Source organism: Aquarana catesbeiana, linkage group LG09 (genome assembly GCF_042186555.1).
Source record: "Aquarana catesbeiana isolate 2022-GZ linkage group LG09, ASM4218655v1, whole genome shotgun sequence".
Taxonomy (NCBI): domain Eukaryota; kingdom Metazoa; phylum Chordata; class Amphibia; order Anura; family Ranidae; genus Aquarana; species Aquarana catesbeiana.
This window is the reverse complement of record NC_133332.1, coordinates 234659577-234684625: the sequence shown is the minus strand read 5'-3', so window position 1 is coordinate 234684625 and position 25049 is coordinate 234659577. Positions and strand designations below refer to the sequence as shown.

The following is a 25049-nucleotide window of genomic DNA, read 5'->3' as shown; positions in this document are numbered from 1 at the left end:
GATTTTCTGTCTTGAACACAATGGCAAAACGGTTGTAGTCACTTTGCAAGAATATTTTTCCAACCCCTTGACCCCATTCACATGGGATTTTGACATGCGTTTTTCACACAATTATGAGTGTTGCATACGACAGCCTGTTCACTTGAAATGGGGTCCCCTATGCACATTTGTCGCCCGGAAAGAAGCACCAGCTCCTTTTTGATCAACAAGCTTCATACCATTTATGAGGGCACAATATGCCGTGACTGCTGCGCAACTTTTGCGGCAGAATCACATCACATTGGGGTGCCAATAAAGGGATATGGCACCCAAACGTGCGCAGCACATTCTGCTGCGATTCCTAAGCAGTTTCTGTTCGCGATCCCAAATCGTGAGATGTGAACAGGGCCTCAGTGAATGTGGTGAAAATTCACTTTGCAAACAATACCCAATCATGTGCAAGAAAAAAAACAATATTTTTGCTTACACATGTTTGGATGGTGGAAGTCAGCAGAGCTTCACCTATTCACAAAGCTAAAGGAAAATACCCTTGCAAAGTGCACAGACATATTTTCCTTTTAGTACAACAGCCCCAGTGTTTCCCAATAACAGCTCACTGGTTGAGATTTCTCTTTTGCTTGTATTTGCTCTTTAAAAACGATTGGCGTGATTGTAGCCGTAATAGTGCACTTCCAACAACACAATTGGTTTAAATTCTTTTTATTCATTCAATTAAAAAGAAGCAGCGACAATACAACACAATTGAAACCCAAGACACCATTCAAAAAATAATCAAAGAAGAAAACAATAGAAAAGCATATGGGTTTCATAGACAACACAATAAAAATATAATTCCAAACATAAGAACAACACAATTGAGTACTGTCCGTAATACTTTTTTATTTGCCTTAACATTTAATTTTCAGGTCCAACTATTTGGAGTGTTGTTTTTTTTTTTTTTTTCTCGGTCCAAACAGTACTGGCACGCAAAAGTTTAGTATTTTGTTGAGAAAATCTCTGGAAACAAGACAAAGAGGAAGGTAAAAAGCTTCTTCTGTTAACAGGTACATTTTCAGAAGTTTTTTCTAGGGGCTGACCTCTTCTTCCCAGTCTTTCTTTCTTCCACAAATTTTGGGCTTGCAGATTTTACCTTAATGTGCTAAACCTTTGTGTATCCATACTGCCTGGACAGAGCAGAAAAGGGTGGACCCCAGTAAAAAGGAATAGTAGCTTGTACAGTAGTTAAATCTTTTTAAAATAGTGACCTTAAGCAGTTTGTTTCACTTATAATTTAAGATATGTCATGATAGGATCATGGATGTGATGGAATGCATTGAGAATTTTCACACATTCCAGATAAAAGAGCTTCATCAGGAGAGTTGAAAGGATCAAAGCTCAGGTGTTGATGTGATGTGAGAACTCCAGAGGTCCCCTCTTCACACTCTGGCTGACAGGATCGCTGACAGATCCACACAGGAATTTATGGGAAAATTAACAAGGCTGGGAGTTCCGAAAATCTCTCCTGCTAAAATCTGATTGCATTCATCTTCCCATGAGCGTCTGAGGTCACAGAGCCACTGTTTACCCACAGTCACACAGCTGATAAGATCTGAAAGAGATAATATACCTCGGATTAGCCCTCCTGAGAGGTTATTCAGGTCCACAATGGGTGCACTGAGCTTGGATACACACCAGTCCCATGTTGTGTATACAAAGATTTACAGTAGCTGACCAGTGACATTGCAGGGAGCTAGTGAAATCAATCTGTCAACTGCTCAATATAAATTTGACCAATAGCTCTCTTTGTTATCAGCTGTTTGCATTTTTCCATTTCATCTATGGCTTTTCCCACTAGAGAGGAGTCAATCTAACAATCGGCTTCTCTCAAAAGGGAATGTTTGGAAAATGTTAATTCGACCAAATCCACAGAGAAGATTCCTCCATCCACCTCGATCTTGTGGATGGGGAATCCATCTATGACCAGCTTTTCTTTTTTTTTTTTCTGTTTTGACATATAAAATGAAATAAGAAACAAGTACAGCTCAGAAACGTACAGAGCATAAATCTTGTGAGATTAGCCAAGGGGACCAAAATTTGTCAAACTTCTATGGGCATCCCCCTATGCTTAATTTATATATGGGAATCACCTGGTTGAGAAGATTGAGCCATTGAGAGAGAGTGGGAGGGGCACAAGATTTCCATTACATCTTTATCAGTTTAAGGCCCCTTTCACACGATCGGACCGTTCAGGTCCGCCTGTCAGTTTTGACGGCAGACCTGAACGGGCGCTCCTTGTTAGCCTATGGAGCGACGGATGTCAACAGAGACATGTCCGCTGACATCCGACCCGGTCTGATCCGCAAAAAGCAAATGGATGGCCCTACGTCCGGATCCGTCGCTGGCGGATTGGATCGGGTGAGATCTGATGAAAACGGACATGCTGTCCGTTTTCGTCCGATCCCTCCATAGGCAGCAGCGGCGCCTGACAAGCCCCTCCCCGTAGAGTGAGCAGAGAGGGACCTGTCATCCGCCCGCTCAGCGGAGATCAACGGAGAGATCTCCCGCTGAGCCGGCGGACCGAGGCGGACTCCGTGGAAGCGGAGTCCGCCTCATGAGAATGAGGCCTTATGGCATAGAAAAAGAGGAGGTGTAAGAGGAGTTTTGTTTCGTTAGGAAGAGTATTCTCCTCTACATGTCCCAATAAGCAGCATTTAGCTGGCCATAGATGGTTAGAATCTCAGCCCGTTCAGCAGGGACCAGCCGAGATTCCAATCCTGTATGGGCAGGCTAAATGTACCCAAGTTGATCCATCGATTGGGTGCAACCAGCATGTCGCTTATAGGTGCTAGCAATAATCACTGTGTTCTCCCAGCCGGCACTGCTCCCCCGCCAGAAGAACACAATAGCTGAGCAGGAGGAATTCCCCCATCAACACAGTCAGTGTTGATGGGGGAATCAAGGCAGCTGAAGAACTGTACTGATAAAATTAGTAACCTCAGTGCAAAAAGTACATATGGATGGGCAGTCCCAAACCATATGGTAAAACGTACCTACAGTACAAGAGCATTTGGGACAAGAGGGAGAGGGGAGTTTACCCATTTTACAGAGAATATATAGCCAGCTTTAATAACATGGGGCGCCAGAGCAATATTGGACCAGGGCCCGCTACCATCTCCTGCAACAGCCTTTAACGATTCAACCTATCTCCCACACTTCCACTTTATGATAGAATACCTGAAAGAGATGTTCAGGAAATAAAAATGCTACTGTACCCTATACAGCGATGGCCGCACACAGCTAAATATGGTCAGTGGTTATACAGTGTCCCCTCCTGGGCCCAGGACAGTTGCACCCCCTCTGCACCTCCTGTAGCTGCAGTTTACATTCACTTGTAGGGTGGTTGTTCTCTGCACTTGTAATTTCACACCTCGCAGCATTGTAGGTACAAGTGAAGGAACTACGTGACTTTCCTTTGAGATGAAGGTCATCTTCGCAGAATGGTATCTCCACCCCCTCTGAAGAGCTACCCTAAGTTATGGATTCTAAGGCTGGATACACAAACCAGTCTGACAAGGGCAGCGCAATTGTAAAAGTCACTGTGGAATGTTTGCAAACTTACTTAGGATAAGAACTCCTTAACCCGTTCGCAGACTCAGAGGTGGCTGTCTTTTTTTCTTCTTTCTTTCCCTGCATCATTCTCATCTTTACAGATATGTATAGTTACTGCTGATCCATTTATTTTTCCAGATACTCTGTGTCCTGCCCCCCCCCCCCCCCCCCCCCCCTCGGTCCTTTCCCCTCAGGACAATGCAGTTTAAATAGCTGACCACCCAGAATTTTAGCTGACTCTCGGGGCCTTTGTTCGGGCTGTGACATTAGCCCTCCTTACTCAGGGCGTTGTAAGTAAAGCTGGGTCATAATTTGGCTTAATGTGGACAAGGTGGCCGTTTTACTCACTTTTATTATGAATAGAGGGGGCCGTTTTGCTAGCATTTTACTTTCTGACAGACACTGCAGTTTTCCAGTTATATATGTAATGTAATACAAACACTGACATTTTATTTTGCAGTGCATCGCACTTGTTCAGAAGCAAGTTCTTTCAAATTTAACAGCTGCTGTAATACTACTTGAAATGTAATGCAGGAATTGCACTTTATTTTTCATCCACACACAGGCAGATATCCAGAGAACGGGAGACTTTTTATTCTTGCCCGAGTTAACTCCAGTGCAACCTCTTGGTCTTCTCTTCTAGTTCATAGATAAAAGTATCTTTGACCACTGAAGACATGTTATCCCCTTTTAGAAGGTCAAAAGTGACCCACTAATTAAAAGCAAGAACATCCCGTAATTATTGAGTCATCTATAGTCACCATGAGGTTCTGTGGTGCCCCATGCAGACTTGTATGGCTCCTCCAGTTAATAAAAATTAAATCTTGCCCACTCTGCTATTAACCACTGAATTTCTCACATTTGCTATGCAAAGGCCACCTCTGAAACTTGGTAACAGCAATACTGCAGTCTCTGTCATAACCTCCTGACGAGTACATGCACAATGCGCTCCACTACTACTTTGCCTGCCAGAGACCACTGCTACCTTTGATGGCAGCTGGGGGGGGAGGGGGGGGGGGTGGTACAACCCCAACTCCAAAAAAGTTGAGACACTGTATAAAATCTACATAAAAACAGAATGCAATGATTTGCAAATCTCATAAACCCATATTTTATTCACAATCGAAAATATATCAAATGTTTACAATGAGAAAATGTACAATTTTAACCACTTAAGGACCAGGTCTATTTTTCAGACTAGAGACATTATATATATATACATATATATACATACATATACATATATATTTTTTTTAAGACGGGGCACTTAAAAAAATTTTGTTTATTTTATGTTACTTTTTATTTTTACACTGTCCTTTTGAAAAAAAATGGTTGGGTCACTTTAATTCCTATTACAAGGGATGTAAACATTGAAAACATGAAAACATATTTTCAATTGGTGAAAGGTCTGGACTGCATGCAGGCCAGTTAAGCACCTGGACTCCTCTACTATGAAGCCATGCTGTTGCCGTAGATGCAGTATGTGGTTTAGCACTGTCCTGTTGAAAAATGCAAAGCTTACCTGAAACAGACTTCATCTGGATGGGAGCATATGCTGCTCTAAAACCTGGATATATCTTTCAGCATTGATGATGCCTTTCCAGATGTGCAAGCTGCACATTCCATACACACTAATGCACCCCCATACCATCAGATGCAGGCTTTTGAACTGAACTGAGTGCTAATAACAGTCCCTCTCCTCTTTAGTTTGGAAGATGCAGCGCTCATGGTTGCCAAAAAGAATGTAAAAATTAAGATTTGTCTGACCACAGAACAGTTCTCAACTTTGCAACAGACCATTTTAAATGAGCTTTGACCCAGAGAAGACAGCATTTCTGGATCATGTTCAGATATGACCTCTTTGCATGATAGAGCTTTTACTGCTTGCCGACCAGCTGCCGCAGTTTTACTGTGGCAGAATGGCACGGCTGGGCGAAACAACACTACCTTACGTCGCTTCGCCTTTTGGTCACTAGGGGCGAGTGTGCACCTGCAGCGTGTGCCCGGAGCCGATGGGAGTGTCCGGCAGGCGCGATGGCCACTGGGCACCCGCGATTGCTCGTGATAGAGCGAGAACCGGGATCTGTGTGTTTAAACACACAAATCCCGGTTCTTTCAGGGGAGTAGAGACAGATTGTGTGTTCATACTAAGTATGAACACCGTTCTCTCTCTCTTCCTAGACAGTCCCATCCCCCCTACAGTTAGAACACACCTAGGGAACACAGTTAACCCCTTGATTGCCCCCTAGTGTTAACCCCTTCCCTGCCAGTGACATTTATACAGTAATCGGTGCCTTTTTTTTAGCACTGATCGCTGTATAATTGTCAATGGTCCCAAAAATGTGTCAAAAGTGTCCAAGTTGTCCGCCGCAATATCGCAGTCCCGATAAAAATTGAAGATCACTGCATTACTAGTATAAAAAAAAAAAAAAATAATAATAAAAATGCCATAAATCTATCCCTTATTTTGTAGACGCTGTAACTTTTGCGCAAACCAATCAATATATGCCAATTGCGATTTTTATTACCAAAAATATGTAGAGTACATATCGGCCTAAACTGAGGAAAAAAATAGGTTTTTTTAAAAAAAATTTGGGATATTTATTATAGCAAAAAGTACAAAATATTGTGTTTTTTTTTCAAAATTGTCGCTCTTTTTTTGTTTATAGCGCAAAAAATAAAAAACACAGAGATGATCAAATACCACCAAAAGAAAGCTCTATTTGTGGGAAAAAAGGACGACAAATTTGTTTGGGTACAACGTCGCACGACCGCGCACATATCGGTTAAAGCGACACAGTGCTGTATCGCAAAAAATGGCCTGGTCATTGAGCAGCCAAATCTTCTGAAGTGGTTAACTTGCATTTTTGGATGGCACGATGAACTATGTTCATACAGTGATTTTTGGAAGTATTCCTGAGCCCATGCAATAATGTCCATCACAGAATTATGCCTGTTTTTATTGCAGTGCCATCTGAGGGCCCGAGCATCCAATATTGCATTTCGGCCTTTTCCCTTGCGCTGGAGATTTCTCCAGCTTTTCAGAATCGTTTGATGATGATATGCACTGTAGATGATCTATTTACAATCTTTGTAATTTTATGTCGAGGAACATTACACTAACATTTTTCGCTCTTTTTATACCCAAGCATGTTACTGACCTGTTGCCAGTTAACCTAATTAGCTCTTCCAGCTCTTCCTTGTTAGTACTTTACCAGCTTTTTGTTGCCCTGTCCTAACTTTTTTGAGAGGTATTGCTGCCATTAATTTCTAAATTACCGGTTTTTTTTTCATAAAAATGTTATATTTTCTCAGTTTAAACATTAGATATGTTTCCTATTTTCTATTGTGAATAAAATATGGGTTTATGAGATCTCAAAACCATTCCATTCTGTTTTTATGTAGATTTTATACAGCGTCCCAACTTTTTTAGAACTGGGGTTGTACAAAGAAAACAGAATGACAGTGGCTCAAAGGCATTGAGGGAGCATCTGTTATGGGCATCTAAAAATTGAAATGGCATTTTTTGGGGCATAGGAATTTTCACACCTAAAATGTCTGCCATATTATTTGTTATCTTTTTTATTTATCGCAACCAAAAATGCCAAAAAGCGTGTCCAGCCAAATATATTTTTCGAATATGGATAGAATGATGAAGGTTTAGAACCTTTGTTGGATTACTGCGATCAGGGGATCTGTTTCACCAGATGGGAAGTATGGGAAAATCTGCAAGAGGGACACAGACAGAAATAAAAAAAAAGTTGGTAGGTCTTATGCCGCATACACACGATCGGAAATTTGGCAAGCAAAAGACCGATGAGAGCTTTTGGTCGGAAAATGCGACTGTGTGTATGCTCCTTTGGACTTTTGCTGGCCGAATTCCAGCCATTAAGAGCATGTTCTCTATTTTTCGGTCGGAAAAAGTTCCTATCCCAAAATGCGTTTGTCTGTATGCAATTCGGACGCGCAAAAAATCATGCATGCTCGGAAACAATTCGACGCATGCTCGGAAGCATTGAACTTAATTTTCTCGGCTTGTCATAGTGTTGTACGTCACCGCGTTCTTGACAGTCGAAAGTTCAGAGAACTTTTGTGTGACTGTGTGTATGCAAGCCAAGCTTGAGCGGAATTCCGTCAGAAAAACCATCCAAGATTTTTCCGTCGAAAATGCCCCCTGGGCATTAGTGTTCCTAAAAAAGCTTTTTTCTCTGTTTATTGACAGCCGTGTAGAGGGGATCCCTAGATTGGTACACAAATATGATTCATCTGTTCACAAATGCTCCTTGGTGTCTACCAGATAAGCCAGGCCTGTGCATCAAAAGACAGAATTTACACCCTTCTAGGCTTACCTTATACCACTTATAAAATAACCTTTTTTTTTTTTTTTTTCATCTGTGTAGCTGTTGGAGATTTTCCCTCACCTGCTGCCAGGTCAAAACATTGTCACCAAGGGGTAATCATTTTAACAGATCCCTGAGTAATGATAAATACATAACGTGAGTTTTTATCTGTCTCCTATCCAAAATTTCATGTTTCAAAGTTTTGACTGAACTTCACTTTAAAGAAAACTTGTCTTGCGAAAAATACAAAGGCAGCTGTTGCTGACCACCTGAAAATCGTAGTTGCCTTAATGCCTCTATCTTAAATAAGTTCTGATCCAGTGGCTTAGAACAGGCATGAAGCCGGAGTGCCTTATCTGCATGTTCCATGTCCGTGACTTGTCAGCTACTGATGCCAGTGGATCAACATGACTGTCATTTTCAGAGGAGATCAGGAATAGCTGTCTGTATGTTTTCCCTTAGCGGAAGTTTCCTTTAATTTATTATTGGCCTTCGGTAGCTGCCATTTTAATAGTCATTTTATGATCCTTTTAGTACATACAGCCTTACAACCTTTTTTCTAATGTCCTTTTATTCTTAACTATATATAAACGATTACTAAGAAACCAGTGGACTTGCTCCATGCCCTGACCGATCTGATCTCAGCAGTCATTTATCATGGCTTTGTCTGTTACCATTTGGTCCACATCCACTTGAGGAATATACGAATCTGTATATGCAGTATGATTGTTAAAATATGAACAGCAGGGGTGGAAAAGCATAAGAGTTGAATAAAAAAATCCTTTCATCGACTCAGAACTTGTGCGCACACAGAAAGCTCACCAGAGCATCCCTTGAAGGTGTTAATGTGTCCCTTTAGGAATGTGCAAATGTCAGGCTAGCTGAGAGCAAACAGAGTGCAGCACAATGTTGAGCCTGGGGCTGTGCACTTGTATCCTGTACAGACAGAGCATGCATCAAGTGTAAATCCATGTTTGTCTCTAAGGAGTGTCTGCTCTCCCAGCCGGCCCATGTGCATCTCATTTCCAGCAGATCCTGGAATGCCAGAGCGTGCGCCGACCGAGGCTTGGCTCACATCCTGGCTTTCCATACTGCTATGGGGTGTTTATGATAGAATTAAGGTCGCTGTTTCCTTTAATTTAAGAAAATAATTCAGCCTCTCACCCAATTCATCTTCACTTATGGAATTAAGTGTGGAGATGGAGTCACTGTGATCCTGCAACTTTTCTGGGAGGCGTAATAAACCTCCATCCCAGCAGATCATCATTTTTCTGACACTCTCACATACGTTTTTTTTTTTTTTTTAATTTACCTGCACCTGGAATCCACTTTTGGCAGAAGGGGAATTCAGCACAGCGTTACTTGCATCTTAAGCACGATGTCAGGGAGGCCGTAAACAGGATATGGCATTCTGTTTCATTTAAAGGAGATTTGATGAACACTAAGCCCGGCCAGCAGGAACCGGCTAAGATTTGAACGTGTGGGCAGGCTGAATTTACCAAGTTGATCCAATCAAATTGCAAAAAGAGAGGAGAGGACCAAAGGTCCAGGAAGGATTCTTCAAAAAGGAACAAACTGGTAATAGCAAAAAATAAATTATTAACTTGGATGCAACCAGCCTGCCTGATTCACTTGCAATTATCACTAGCGGCTGCTATAGCCGCTAACAATAATCACTCTCTTCTCCTGGCAGGGACAGCTTTCTCGGCCCCCCTGCTGGGATACAGACATGGGGGAATCATGCAAATTTATTTTCTGCAGAAATTTACACCGTCTATGGCCTGCCTAAGCAGCCCTTTGACCGACCACTTCCTGCTGAACTGGCCAAAATTTGAGACATAGGTGGCCTTGTTGGCACCCATTGGATTGACAAACAAAAAAAATCAGAGAAGCCGAGTAGAAAATTGTTGGCCTAACAGTGACTGCATCCAATCAGGTGCAGTCACTGTTTGGATAATCAAGCAGAGGCGGTTGTCATGGCTGCTTGAATATTGGCAGTAGAGATTTCCCCATCCATGCTTTTTAGCTTGGATAGAGAAATGTATTCGATTTTTCTTGTTAAGCCCACGGGCTGAGTGAGAGTATTCAAAGTGTGTATGGGTAGCCCTAGGCATTGGATGACAAAGAAAAAAATTAAATTAAACACCAAGGTGATGATATAATATCTGTGATGGCAGGTAGGTGCCCAGTTGACAGGTGTCATAGAGAAAATCTATCAGACTGGTTAAAAAACCTAACCTATCCAGTTCTACCATGTGATGAACTTCTGCTGTGCCATACTCCTCCTTCCACCTCTCCTGTTTGTTGATCTAGGCTAGGGTCTGTTTATACTATCTCAAGACGTGGTGCCATGTTCTGCGGTGCCATATACAATGAATGCCACCACAACACATACAGAATGCTACTGCACCCAATGGGGTTAATTTACTAAAGGCAAATAGACTGCACTTTGTAAGTTCAGTTGCACTCAATTTCCCCAGAGCTTAGAGACTGTGGTTATACTTTGTTGATTTCCATCATCCAATCATGTGCTATTTTTTTTTTTTTTTCCTTGTACCTGGTTGGGTATTATAAAGTGAAGCTTCACCACTCTCAATTATCTCCGGGGAAAATTAGTGAAACTGCAGTGCGTTGCGGTGTACTGCATTTGACAGAATTTGAGTAGGAGCTGTTTTCCTGTTTTGGGCAGTAACGCAGCTTGCCTTAATGCTCAATATAAGCAAGCTGTGGTGCTTTCTCATAAGAATGGGCCCTTACAATTTATCTGTATCCCGATGCATTGTTACTGAAAATGCAGAACTTTATTTATCCACAAGATTACAGCATTCAGTACTTTTACTTGCCATAGCCTTAATACGGGTGTTAAAAGACTTCTGGGAGTTGTAGGCTGAGAGCAGGACTTTCATCACAGTAAAGTTGAAGTTGAACTACAGAGGCCATAAGCAATTGCCAAGGGACGGGAAGACATGGGTAAATGGAGAGAGACGTTGCAGAGGAAAGGAGTGTGTGAGAGTTTGTGCCAAGCCGTGCTGTTCCAGACCAGGTTGTTCCAAAGTGTCCAAAATAGCTGGAAAATCTGAGAAGGAGCCTGTTAAGCCAAACACTGCATGTGAAGGCTGCTCGAGGGAGACCGTTCAGCTGCAGGAGTCTCAGCCACATCCTCCAAGGGGGCCCACTCATCGTAGCTACCAGTTACATTCAGTCTCTGTTGCCAGTCAGGTTTGCTGACACTACAACATTCTTCAACGTTGGCCTTTAGCAGAGACAAACATATCTTCGCCCTTTATTATTGCCATTCCTTGTTTCCTATTGCGGCCACTGCCCATAGGTTGCCCAACTGAGTCAACCCCTTTGCTCCCTGTTAGGCAGAATTTGTCCCTGTAGCTGCATCTACTTTGGGCCAAAGCCTTTTATAGAGGGAGCTTTTGGTGTTCAAACTCAATGTTAAAGTGAACCCCACTTACAATTCCACTATCTTAAAGTGACTCTGGCCCACAACTTCATATCTTAAAGCAAACTGTGCCAACATCTTCATCTCTTAAAGGGACCTATGTCAGTAATTCTCAAGGTAATTGTCCTATTCGCTCCACATCTTAAAGGGACAGCATCTTGGATTGCGTGCCAATGAACAGGCCCAAACTAAGCTGGAAAAAGCCTCAACCTTCATACTGTTACATACTGAGTCTACTAATTAAATAATACTGGTGTGCAGGAGGTCTAATAGATTTTCAGGCTTAAATTTAGACTTTCCTGACTGAGGGCTGCAAGTGAGCTAGCCTGTTGTTTCCTTGCTTTTCTTATACGTCTCACTTGGGGAGCGATCTGCCAGTCAAAGGGCTATTGTTTATGCTTTTGGTCCTACAGGACATGGGTGGCCGCACTTTAATGGGTATTTGACTGCACTGTACTGCATTGTTACTGTGTTGATCCTCTGTGTTTTAACAGTTAATATTTAAGCTATTGCACTGCTTTACCATTATATTTCTACCAGTGCAACCCATTTGTTTTATCACTGCTGGTGTGAATCCTTCTTGCGTGACTGCCGGGAGACTCCCTGGCCAAGGCATTCTGGTGGGGATCCGCTTAGGGCCAAGGAAGTGCAGAGGACCCAAACCAATCAGCGGCTCTTTCAGGGGTAGCGCTACATATCTAAAGACATTTTTCTTTTAAAGCAGTTCTACAGGCTGAAGGTTTAGAATGCATGAAGGTAAAAAAAAACTCCTGCGTGAAGCCCCCCTTTGTACTTACCTGAGCCTGATCTTGATCCAGCGTGCATGAGAGCAGTGGTTATCCTGGCTCTCTCCCTCCTCATTGGCTCTCTTCACCCCCCGCTCAGACACAGCTGTCCGTCACAGTCTGAGCCGTACTCTGTGGGTCAATGGACACACAGAACCAGATTGGGAGCTGGCATGCATGAGTGCAAGCTGCTTGCTATGGGGAAAGGAGGCCAAGAGCGTCGAAGAGGGGGGATTGGGGCTGCTCTGTGTATAACCATTGCACAGAGCAGGTAAGTATGACATGTTTGATATTTGAAAGTGACGGAAAGCCCAAAATATTTTGTGTCAACCGGAATAGAGGGGAAATCTTCTAATTTTGACATTTGGTCTGGTGACAACTGTCTCAGAGGGGATTGCCATCACTTTGGAGGAATTTGCTTTTCATTTCATGTTGTTTCTACAGGACAGGAAATAAAAGCAAAATTTCCCCAATGGGACAAAGATGGGAAAAAAAAGACAGAGGTTTTTAACTCTTCCCTACTATATCCAAATCATAATAATAAAAAAGCTTTGGTTTTAAATATAATTAAAGTAAAACTTTAGCCAACATATGTTTTTTGTTTTTGTTTTTTGTGGTAAATGGTGCAGTGAAGGGTTAGAACTTCCATTGGTTTTTAGCCCACTTGGAGTATTTTTTACTTCCCATGTAAAAGAACAAAAAAAATAATGTTTTTTTTTACATTTATCAGCAAAGGAGTTTATGGACTGTTGTGAGAACACAGAAGAGCAGTTCTTCTGACGACAAAAAACACCTAATGCTGAAAAACGTGCGTTTATCAGCGTTTTTGACATTGCAGAGCTGAAAGTGTTCTTGGTGTAAATTGACAAAAATGCCCAAAAATGCTCATGAAGGCTATTAAAAAAACACTGATAAATGCGCGTTTTTACAGCAGCGTTTTTCTGCCAGCAGTCCAACGTCCAGAAAGACATTTCCGGAAGTCCTGTGTACATGGAGGCTTAAACTTGCAAGTCTGGCTCACAATAAACTATCAGGAGAACTAGCCAAGTTGATCATGATCATTTGCATTGTAAAGCACCATTAGGATTTCGACAGTCACAAAATTTCTCCTGTTTCTGGCCAGCATAAGGAGTTCTACCAGACGATAATTTATATAATAATCGGTGATCTATATGCAAAAACAAATTCTTGTGTCTATATTGTTTCATTTATGTTTACCTGTTCATGATTATGCAGTGATCCACAGTTGTGTTTCCCATCTTTAGTAAAGGTTTATCCCTTTATGGAAGACATTGTATACAGAGTCCGCTCTTTTGTAGGTCACCTGACCTCAGGTACCCCTTGACACTGGTGCATTTATTATTATTACCCTCTATTTGTGGGTATACGTATAACAGTGCTGTGATTCCAAACATTCAAGTGTATTTTTTCCAATCATGTTTTTTAAGCTAATCTACAAGCAAATTTTTGAAATTTTTATATAAAAAAAAAAAACCATCATGAAATGTATTTTGAAATACAGCTTAGTATAAAGTACATGAATTTGACTCCTCAGTTTCTCATCAGTCTTTTGTAATCTCCTATACAGCAGCTGTGGTAGTAACCACCCAGGTATGCCACATAGACCTGTATTGACAAGGAGATGACATACAAATATTCTGCTGCTCCATACTGTCAAATCAACAGGCAGGAGACAAAGTTATCTTGCTTATCCACAGTAGGCAAATCTAATGTTACCAACCTGTCTCTGCTGTCTGGCTGGAGTTTGTAAATCTTTGTACTGGCTAGTATATATATAAATTTTGTTTTACCCTTTTCTTGGTGGGGCAGAGCCCCTCTTTTCCCAGTCTTCTTTTTACCATTTTCTGGCCAGGGTTAGTTATTAATTGTCGTATCAAATGTTATTACATCTCTGTGAAGACCAAGCAAGTTTTTGCATCCAAACCGCAAATGCGGACCCTTGTTTCTATACATAGTCCCCGCTGAATCCAAATTCACCCAGACCAGAGCTATGTTTTGGCTGCTGCATAAGAATCTCGAGCCTGAAATTTGAAGCTCCATATGCTGATTCCATGCTTGGTTTCTTTTTACAGCTGGAGAAACTTACTACAAATGGCCAATATGGTAACATTTATTTAGACAAAGAAATCTATAGACCAAAGGGTGACATTTTGCCATCAAATGCTGACGTTTGGCATGTCTGTGCTAAACCAGCAAATGGCTCTCAAAATAGTAATGGCGTCCTAGTGAATGTTTATTAATGATGTTTCAAAGACATTTCACAAGTCTCCAACAGGCAAATGTCTGCTATTGTTTCCAGAGCATTTGGCTTTTCCCACTGACCTATCTCCTCTCCCCAGCTTGTCCACTACAGATTAGTACACTGATGCCAATTACACACTTCTGCCGGATACTTCTTCTACTACACCTGTCTATTCTCACCAACAATTTGGCTACAGTATGCTAGCCATATGGGTCAAAGGATACTGGGCCGCCATAATGCCCAACTGCTACAACATGACACGGTTTGTCACCAACTTGCTAATTTTCACTAATGAAGTATTCGCAGTAATATTACAGAGAAGAAAAGTGGTCAATACAGGAACTTACGTTGAGAGCATCTTATAAGCTTCTTTTACTGATTAAACTATAGGATTCTGCATGGTACTTTCACACCTGTAAGAAAGAGAGGGGAAATATAATTGTTTACAAGGGGATGTTTACGGTAGTGTTTGGTGCTGGGCTACTATGCACGGGGAGGTAAGGATGGTTCAATAGGACTGGGCTACTATGATAGGGAAATTGGGGATAGTTCAGTAGGACTGGGATACTGTAATAGGGGAGTTGGTGATAGTGCAGTAGGGCTGGGCTGCTATGTTAGGGAAATTGGGGTTAGTTTAGTAGGACTGGGATGCCATAATAGGGGACTTGAGGATAGTTCTTCGGGGTGAGCTGCTATGATAAGTAATATTTATAGGATCGTGGTTGACTTACAAGCAGCTTTCAAACACAGACAGCATCAGCTTGAGAAATAATGGTAGGTGGTCACCGAAAGTTGGCTGCATCTCAAAATCAGCCAATGATAATTTATATGAAAGTGTCCAGTTATTGAATTGTACAATTTATGTGAATAAAAAGGGCACATATTAATGTGATTTTTTTTTTTATTTTGCTAAAATTCTTTTTGTCCAATTGGTCTACTATTAAATATCAGAGAGGGACCAAACAGCATTTTGCAACCAAACATTTCAAGGGACAGTCCCTGACATTCAGACATGCTTTGGGTGTCACAAAAGTTTCTTGCACCTGAAACGTAGTGCTTCATACAGTATGTTAAATCCAAACTTGGTTTCTTTTTACAGTCAATTATAATTTCAATATTGGTGATATTATTTTGATAATACAGAAATAGGACGCTGTCAATCTAGCCATAGACTCAAAATGAACATGTATGTTTTCGGCCAAGTCTGTTAACCGTTTTGTATTCATGGTACCAGCAGATGACAATTGCCAAACTATATGAAGTAGAAAATATCATACAGACAGATTTATAAACCGTATGCAGTCACTTTTGTTTTCCAGAGGTATACCAGCACCTTCCACTCCACCATAGCCAAGCTTACTATGTTATAGCACAACCAGCCTAGAGTCTAGCCTGAAAGTGGTTGGGTCATAGAGACTTGTTGCAAAATACCTAAAGAAATACAGATAGCCAATTCCCTTATTCCAAAACTCTTACCAATAACTCTTCCATGCAAATAAATAAAAGTTTTTACCAAAGACATTTGAGCACAACTTGTCCTTTTTGGAAACATGTGGGTTGGCATTGCTGACCCGTTTATGAAAATGCTAGATGCCTGGCTGTCTTGGGCTTCAGAATTTCTTAGCCACACCTGGAGCAAGCATGTTCTTATCTGTGTACCTGCTCAGGTCAGCAAAAGGCACCAATGTTACAGCCAGGCATTTAGCATTGTCAGAGGTCAGCAGTGATAGGGGTCACATATCTCTCATGACAGTCTTCCTTTAAACTGTCATTTGTTTGCATATGAAAGATCTGTTTTATTGCTTGTGGAACTGGCCAGTCTGAGACTATTCCGAAGGACAGACACTTCCTAATGAAGTGTAATGAAGTTGTATTTCTCACACCCCAGAGACTGTCAGGGGGAAAAGAGACAGGGAGCACTTAACACCTATTCCCTGGGAACCTCTATCAGCTTCCAAGTCTCTTTTGTTTGTTTGTTGGCTGCCAAAAATACAGTAGCACATTGCAGGGACTTTCCTCTACCCCTTCCCCCCTGTTAACTCATTCCCATCAGAGAGAAAGGGCAACTCCCGAGCAGAGTTTTGTTGTCCCGGCAGATTAATTTGTAGTCTGCTGTGTATTATCCCCCAGCGTGAAATGGAGCCAGAGAGTCAGAGATAATAAACCTATTTCCTGGGGACCTCACGTCAAATCCAAGTAAACAACCTTATTCATAATGTTTGCCCGTTGACAGATTATATGCTGGGATTTTCCAGATCTATACTTGCGTTATGTCAGAGCGAAATACAGGTTGACTGGGATACAGATCCTTCTCTGTTCCAAATAGGGGTTCTAGAACAAGTCATAATCCAAAATAACACAGAACTGAGGTTGCAGTGATTTGTTTTTTTAAATCTGCAGAACAGGGGTCCCTATACATTTTAGGCAAAAGGCCAGTTCACTCTCCATCACACTGTTTGGGGGCCCGACTGTGGTCAGGATTTAAAAATGTCCCCATCGTGGAAGGTTTGTGGGAGTAAATATGCCCATGCATTGGTGGGTCAGTGGGAGTAATAAACGCCCCTGCATCAGTGGTCAGTGGAGGTAAAAATGTACCTGTGCCGGTGAGGAGTAGGAGTAATTTATTCCCCTTTGGCAGTGGTCAGTGAAAGTAATAAATGCCCCTATGTTCGTGGTCATTGGAGTAATAAATGCCCCTGTGTCTGTGTTCAGTGGGGCTTGGTTCACACTGCTACGACATGGGATCCGACTTGGGGTCTCACAAGTCGAATCCCATGTCGCAGCAGTTTTAACCAAGCCATAACATGTCAAATGTAATTTTTTCCCTATGAGAGCTTAACTGATGCTACACAAGTCGTTCTGGCTTCAGAAAAAGTTCCTGCGCTACTTTGGTCCAACCTGGGTGCGATTTCAGCCTCTGTATGTGCTCCTTAATAGCATCCAAGTCAGAAGGAAGTTGCTGGGCAAAGTCGTATGACTTTGCCTTCACAGCAGTGTGTACCAAGCCTGGAAGTAAGAAAAGCTGTTATGTGGGTGGTCAATGGGGATAATAAATGCCCCTGTGCCAGTGGGATTAATAAATGCCCCTGTGCCAGTGGGATTAATAAATGCCCCTGTGCCAGTGGGATTAATAAATGTCCCTGTGCCAGTGGGAGTAATAAATGTCCCTGTGCCAGTGGGATTAATAAATGTCCCTGCATCTGTGGTCAGTGGGAAAAAAACATGCCTCTGCTTCTGTAGTCAATGGCAATAATAAGTGCCCCTGTGACTGTAGTCAGTCCGAGTAGTAAATGCCCCCTGCATCAATGGTCATTGGGAGTAGTGCATCTGTGTCAGTAGTCAGTTGGAGTAATAAATTCTCCTACAGTATGTCAGTGGAGTCATAAATGTCCCAGCACTATTTCAGTAATACATGACTATACACTAATGGTTATTAGGAGTTATAAATGCCCCAGTTTCAGTGGTTCGTGGGAGTAACAAGTGCCCTTGCATTGACAGTCAATAGGCGCAATAAATGCCTCATCGTTGGAGCATAGTGGGCTAATTAAACCCCCTTTCTCCTCCCCACCCCCTTGAATTGGAGTCAGTGGGTGTAAAAAAGGGGGACTTACCTCCTTGTAGGCTCCATTTTTTTTGCCACTCCTAATGATGAGGTCACAGCTGGGCCTATACAGGAACTCTGCCTATAGTACCTGTAATAAATTGCTGAGTGCTAGAACAAACTGCATTTCAGCACCCGGTACACACTGTTACTATGTAAAACGTCCACCCTGGCATGCAGTGGAAAAGCCGTCATGTATAATAGCCCCTAAGTGCGTTAACGTGGCCACTCAGTTATTGTTGTTTCAGCACTCCTTAACTGCCATTGCAGTTTGATAAATCCGGACCAGTGTGGTATGATGATTATGTTCTAGTGAAGTTTTGGAAAGCAGGATGCTCCCTACAATGACCTTACACATAAATCGAAACTGGCCAAAAAAATAAGATGTGACCACTGCTGGCCCTTTAATGCACATGAAGAAAGCTTTAAAAATCAAAAAAATCTCAAGAAAGATTTCTGTGCACATTGTTTTATAAAATCTGAAGCCCATGTCTACAAGGTTTAGTTAGGCAAGGGGCAATTGAGACGCTATTTTACCTCCATCTGATTGCCCAGCAGCAAGTTTATATTTATATTTTTTGTCAGGAAAAAAGCTTTATTGAAACATTTGCAAAATTTACAAAAGAAAGGCCGTGCGTTCCAGAACATTCAGTACAATAGAGAGACTAGGCCAGGACAAAAATTAAACAAAAGTACAGTAACCAACAGATAGCTGTTCAAATACTAGTCAAGGCATCTACCCTGCCACAAAGTCACAGAAAACTCCCCCAGCGATCTGCCATGGACATAAAACACTCCCAGCAGCATGTTAAACTGGGCAGCGGCTATATAAGTACACATCATCACTGTTGCAGCGTGGTGAAAATTATACCAGCTGTTGCACTTCGCGGAGGTACCGCCTACCGAAGTTCGTAACATTTTCACCTTCTAAGTGCATGTGGCTATGCCGCAACCAAGAGCCAACCACTTATGGTTGCGGTATTGTATTCCTATTCAAAATCCCCCCAAACAACCATTCAGGAGGTAGTAGTTTCACCTCTTGAATGCCTGGCATTTGCTGTTCCACTGTCTTTGAAAAACGATACCCTGCAGATCGTTTTGTAGAGGGCCAGTAGAGACTACGGTCTGTCTAAGAGCCCTTAGGCTTTCGACTTGTGTCTCCAGTAAGTTTTTATGTATAAATACAATTAGTATCAAAATTATGGGGGTTTTTTGGGGGGGAGGCGCAAGTTCCTGCTTCCCCCTTTTTAATTTTTGAATGTTTTTATTGCTGTCCATGTGACCATTGCTTCCCCAAAGTCTTTAGTGGATGTCACTGACATAAAATGAGGGTAATCTCCCCAGATTAAAGTGAAAACCTCACCTAAATTTTTTTTTTTTTTAATGGACCCCAATTCATGCATAATTGTAAAAGCATTTGGCTGGATCAACACTATAAACCACCAAAGGACACAAAGTAGTTGCATGCTACCCAGAATACACCATTTGACGTGCCTGATCTAGATGAATCATTTACAGTTGTAGTAAAATTACAACACAAAAGCCATAGTATAATTATGTGTTCTGTAGGGAACTTAGTGTGGAAGATCTAGAAGCTGTAAATTGCAGACTTCTATGTACAGTTTCAGAGAGACTGTGGAGATGGAGATTGGGAACTGTAATTTTGAGTTCTAGTAATACTATAAGTATTTATTGGGCTACAGAAAGCAGAACCTGGAGTACCATTACCATGCGATGTGGGGCTTCAAGGGATATATTAAGCAACCAGCAAGTTTTTACCATTTGAAACTACTTGGCACATTTTTACTCTGCTTGCAGGGCGTTCACCGTAGCGAGCTCCTTGTTTGCTTACTGTCAAGGTGTCCCCTGGCCTTGCTGTGACACTCACAGGTAACAGGGAGTAATGTTATTACTACTGTGCCTGCACTATTAACTGTTTCATGATGAAAATTGCTCCATAGTGCTTGTGTTGCCTGTGTTGTCACATACCGACTCCGTTTTTTCTGGTTCAGGTAAAGAAGGCTGATACCCGATTGGTTGCTATACAAAACACTTTCTTTTTACCTTGCAGCCAGGGAACTAGCATTTGCAGGAGCAGGTAGTCTCCATATATACATCAGTATAGGCCAGCTACTGGTATACAGGCAAGAATTGCGCTGCATTCACAAATAATGTGTATAAACTTACTAGAAGCTTATTACAACTGGCAGAATACATTTAAATAAAAGGAATAGTAAAAAAATGTAATACAGTAACTGAGCCATGATGGGATTTTAGCACTGTGATCTGAGCATTATTTGAGCTTATTACTATATTTTCTCTTGTGTATTTTTAATTGTAGTGTTGCTTATAAAGGGGTCACATTTTAGATCTTTAGTCTTGCTCTAGCCAAAAAATTAAATATATTTTTTAATGAGGGGTGTGGGAGAAAATTCTCAAAGCTACAAATCCCCTTTCCCTGGTCATTGCAGGCTTCTGCTCCACCTATAAGTAGCCATGATCCATTGGCCAACACAGGCCTGAAATGTCACACCTGGAATTATATCTACAGATATGGTCATTATTCCTAAGCATTTAATCTTCTGCAGACGGGGCCGAAGTTCTCTTTGCTGTCCTTGGTATTGCTAATGAGAACTTCACGCAGCTTAGTCCCCCCAACGCACCCCCCTGCCTTGTCGTCCTTCCTCTCTCTTGTGTACCTTGTGCTGAAGAACCGGTTTTTCTTCCTGAGTCTTTTTATTCCTCATCGGGCTGGATACATGTCCGTAGGGCCACCTCTCATTTCCACATCTCACGCTTTTTATATCCGTAATACATCGCCAGGAAGCCATTTCTGTACCAATAGCCCAATGAGACAACATGACACCGTCCAAACACAGTAAAAGCCCAAGGTTACTATTTTCAACTTTTTTTTTTTTTTTTTTTACCTGTTGCATGTTTTTCCTTTATTTTTTCTTATTTAAAGTGGGCCTATTACTATTCATACTTCAGATGAATCGGTATGGCACATACAAGAAAATGTATATTTCTAGTAAAAAAGAAAAAAAAAGTATTTTGCTGTGAGCAACCCACAGCCCCTGAGCTCTCTTCTGTGATCTAAAACCTGAGCAAAGATCCAATTTGTACCAGTAGCATGGTCATTAAATGCCTGAAGCAGTCTTTTATTTTCTGTCAGACAGACCTTGTCTGGCATGTTTGCAGTAAGATGGAGGATCATCAAGGCACAGCCATTGTGTAGCACTACTACAGGAAGCAGACCCTGTATATGTGAGGGGTAGATATGGCTGACCCCATGCACATGTATACATTTGTGCATTATATGGGTCTTTAAACAGTAATACATAATAGCATTATTCACTTTAAAAAGATCTCTTTAGGCTGAGTTCACACCATTGCTGGGTTCTCCGCATCCAATTCGCAATAGCAGATTTTGACCGGCTTTCTATGGAACCAGTTCGCATATCTCCGCTGCGGCTCCGGCGTAAATTTGCACAGGAGCCCTGTGCATCTTTTGGTCCGTTTTCAGGTCTGAATTCAGCCAAAAATTTGGGCTGAAATTAGACCTGAATCAGTGAAGGGGGACGCATCGGACCCCTGCTTTGAGCCTCATGCGAAGATAGTGTAAACCCAGTCTGAGATGTATATATGAAAAAACATTTAAAAGGCAATCAGTGGAATTCATAAAGAATGTCGAAGGTACGCCTTAGAATTCTGCTGCTCCTTTGGAAATTTTGGTGTCGGTGACAGATTAATGTACCTGTCAGGAATAGAATAGGTACATGAATCAGTCTTATGAAAGGGGGGCGGCACTGGGGCTTGGAGGGTCCATACCAAAGACAACTCCGTCCCCGGTACATGTCCAGTCCCTTGCTAGCTAGTGGCATCAAAGCAAAGGATGGCTCATTCCCAGCCTCATGCAGCTGCAGGCCGACAGCTGAGAGTAGACAAAGAGACAGGAATGCTGGTGACATTGTAAAAAAAAAGTAGACAAAATATTTTGGTAAAGACATCATTGCATCCCACCCCTTTGTTTACTTTCAGCTGCAGGCCAGGGTATCTCCCAGCCAGCAGCTGAATGGAGCCAGGGATGAGGCATCAATTGCTATGATGCTGGTGCCTGCCAGGTTCATATCAACCATGAAGCCCTATAGGGGACGTTGTCATATTCATGGTGGATTTCCAACGCAAAATGCCCCCCTCTAAGCACTGACGTCTCACTATATACCAACTCACAATTGGTCTTAATTACTGTCAGTAAGCTTATCTACAGACTGGCACTAATTATTTTATAATCTGTCACAGGTAAAGAGAACTACCTGAATCCAATACACCTGTCCAAAAACTTTGCAAAGCTATTGCAAGGCCTTCTTGAACTAGGCATAGGCTGTTTTAAATAGGCCATACTGACACAAAACTGCCATAATTCATCTTTAAAGTATAACTAAAGGCAAACCTTTTTTTTTTTTTTTTTTTTTTTTTTTTTTTTTTTTTAGTTTTGGACAGAGTAAAGATGGATTAGAATGCTTGTCTGTTTTTATTGCTGTCTGTGCCCCATTTACCATTGTTATTGAAAGCGAAAGTATAAGAAAATCCCACAATTTGGGTTGTCCCCAGAAAAGCAATAGAGAGGAAATCTTCCAATGGGGACACTAGTTCTGGTGACCTGGGGGTCCCCAAGGAATTCCCCTAATTTGCAGTGATTTCCTCTCACTTCCTGTTTGGCTATGGGACAGGAAGTGAAGGGAAATCTCCGCAATGGAACAAAGATGGTGGAAAAAAAATCCAAAATGAAAAAAAAGTGTACTGTTGTGATCCAGAAATCTGTAGCTGTAAAGTTCAGGTCTCAGCATATTTCTGCTTCATGCCACTGGCTAGAATTACTTCTCTTTGACAAGCGACACTATATAGGTTATGTAAAAAATTGGAGATTTAAAGCAAACCTATTACAAACTTGAGCCATTCAAGTTCAGCTTAGCGATTCTACGGTCCAGCTCTGTCCACATTTTTTTGATCTTGTACTACTTCTTAAACCTTTTCGCTGGCAGAGCTATTATTGCGTTTTTTGCACACATGTTTAAAAAAAATCATTTTGGGCCTGAAGATTACACAAAACCCACAAACATTTTGTATTTTCTGAAAGCAGACACCTTAGAGAATAAAATATTGGTAGTTCCAATTAAAAAGACACACTAAAGTGAATCTTAGGGCAAACAAACGCAATAAACTACCCATATTTTTGGTAAAATATAAAAGACGAGGTTGCAGAGTAAATAGATACCCAACAGGTTAAACCTTGAAGCATAGTTCCACCCAAAAGTGGAAGTTTCACTTATCTGTCCCCCCCCCCAGGTGAAACATTTGGCAACTTTCGGGGGAGCCAGCGGGTACCGGCTGGGGTGTCGACATCGCTGGGTTCTAGGACAGGTAAGTGTCCTAATATTAAAAGTCAGTAGCTACAGTATGTGTAGCTGCTGACTTTTAATTTTCCGTGGGGGAGGGGGAGAAACACAGCTTTAAATTTGTGTGTGCCTGTGAAATGACGACAAACTTTAGTGCCCTTTTATTTTCTATAGGTGATGCTTCAAAACCCCCCCTATAGGTCATCAGTTTAGCGTTACGGAGGGGGTCTTGTGTTAGAATTATTGTTCTGTTCTATTTTTGTGTGTATTGCAATTAAAGTTTTTCATGCGTAGGCGCATGCGTTTACATTCGTACCAGTGCACATGTGGGGTGGGGAGGCCTCAAATAATTTGGGGGGGGGGTTTATGTGCTTGGGTGTAACTTTATTTTTTTGCATAACATTTTTTTTACTTAATACATTTTTTTCATTACATATGGGACAAAAAGCCGCCTATGTGATGTTTTTTAGGTGCCAGGGTCTGAAAGATCCTGCATGTCTCCTTTGGGCTCCACTGTCTGTTTTGCAATGCACATCGCATTGCAAAAACATCCTTTTTCGGCTAAGCTGGAAAGACGGGGGCACGGAAAGGCTCACCCAGAAATGCCGTCAGAGACATTGCTTTTCGGATAACAACAAGAAGGGAGGAATGAGGATGTGTGTCCGCTGTTCTCCTTCCCCTCCAACTGCCAGCACCCGCCATGTTGGTCCCGGGCCCGCAGGTGGGCAAGCGGAGCCCGGAGAGCATGGCAGGGTGTGGTGGCACGCTGGTACCGGTGTGTGTGTGAGAGCATTGCTGCCCAGATGCTTTCACCTGACAGGCAGGTGTCTGCCTGTCAGTTTTACACACAATCCTGTGGTGGCTGCAGCCACTGGATTGTGTGCGAAACCCTCCCCCCGCTGTCAGGTTCGTACGTCGTACAGACCTAGCAGCGAAAGGGTTAAACTTTTCACATATAAACTACTCTCATTTAGGGCTCTATGAATTCAGGGACAAATGCCCAGAATGCAGACTAACTTTGTTCTGGGCATCGGTCCCTGAATGCATAGGACCCTTAAAGCGAGTACCACTCGGTACAGCATTCAGTCCCATCCAGCTGCAGCATATTTCCGCTTGCCATAGGCTTTGACAGGCTGCCGGCAGTGGGGCTAGTTACTAACCTTGCGCCTTTCAAGTTCACTAAAACACCAGGATGGGGATGTAAATGAGCTAAACGTTGACTGTGCAAGGGACCTTAGTGGAATGCACTTTTTTGCATGGAATAGGTAATAAGGTTACCTTTTGGAATACCCCTTTAGTAGTCAGAAGTCCCAGTAAACATAATTTTGGACTAAGTATCTAAGCGAGTCTGCAAAAAAGTTTGCCACCTGTCACCAGAACTAAAAAATATATTGCCATTGCTATTTGGCATGAAAGAGCTGTCACCGCACCTTATCGGAAGTGGCTAAACCCAAGGCCCTTAATTTAATTTGGGTGTAGTAAATTTGATGAAGTTTTATATGGATGACTCTTATCTCTTGAAGAGATTAGTGACGGAGTAGAAGTAATTTCAAATTCCTGTCAGTAGTCCTCTGCTACTCTGGAAATCATGACAGGCCACTTGTTTTCCTGAAGACTATCTT

At 42.0% G+C, this 25049-nt stretch overlaps 1 protein-coding gene across 2 annotated transcripts in view; it reads left to right on the top strand.

The window, feature by feature from the left end:
* The window catches only part of EXD3 (exonuclease 3'-5' domain containing 3), a 491324-nt gene that overhangs the window by 433531 nt on the left and 32744 nt on the right, over positions 1–25049 (top strand). The window lies entirely within an intron of this gene.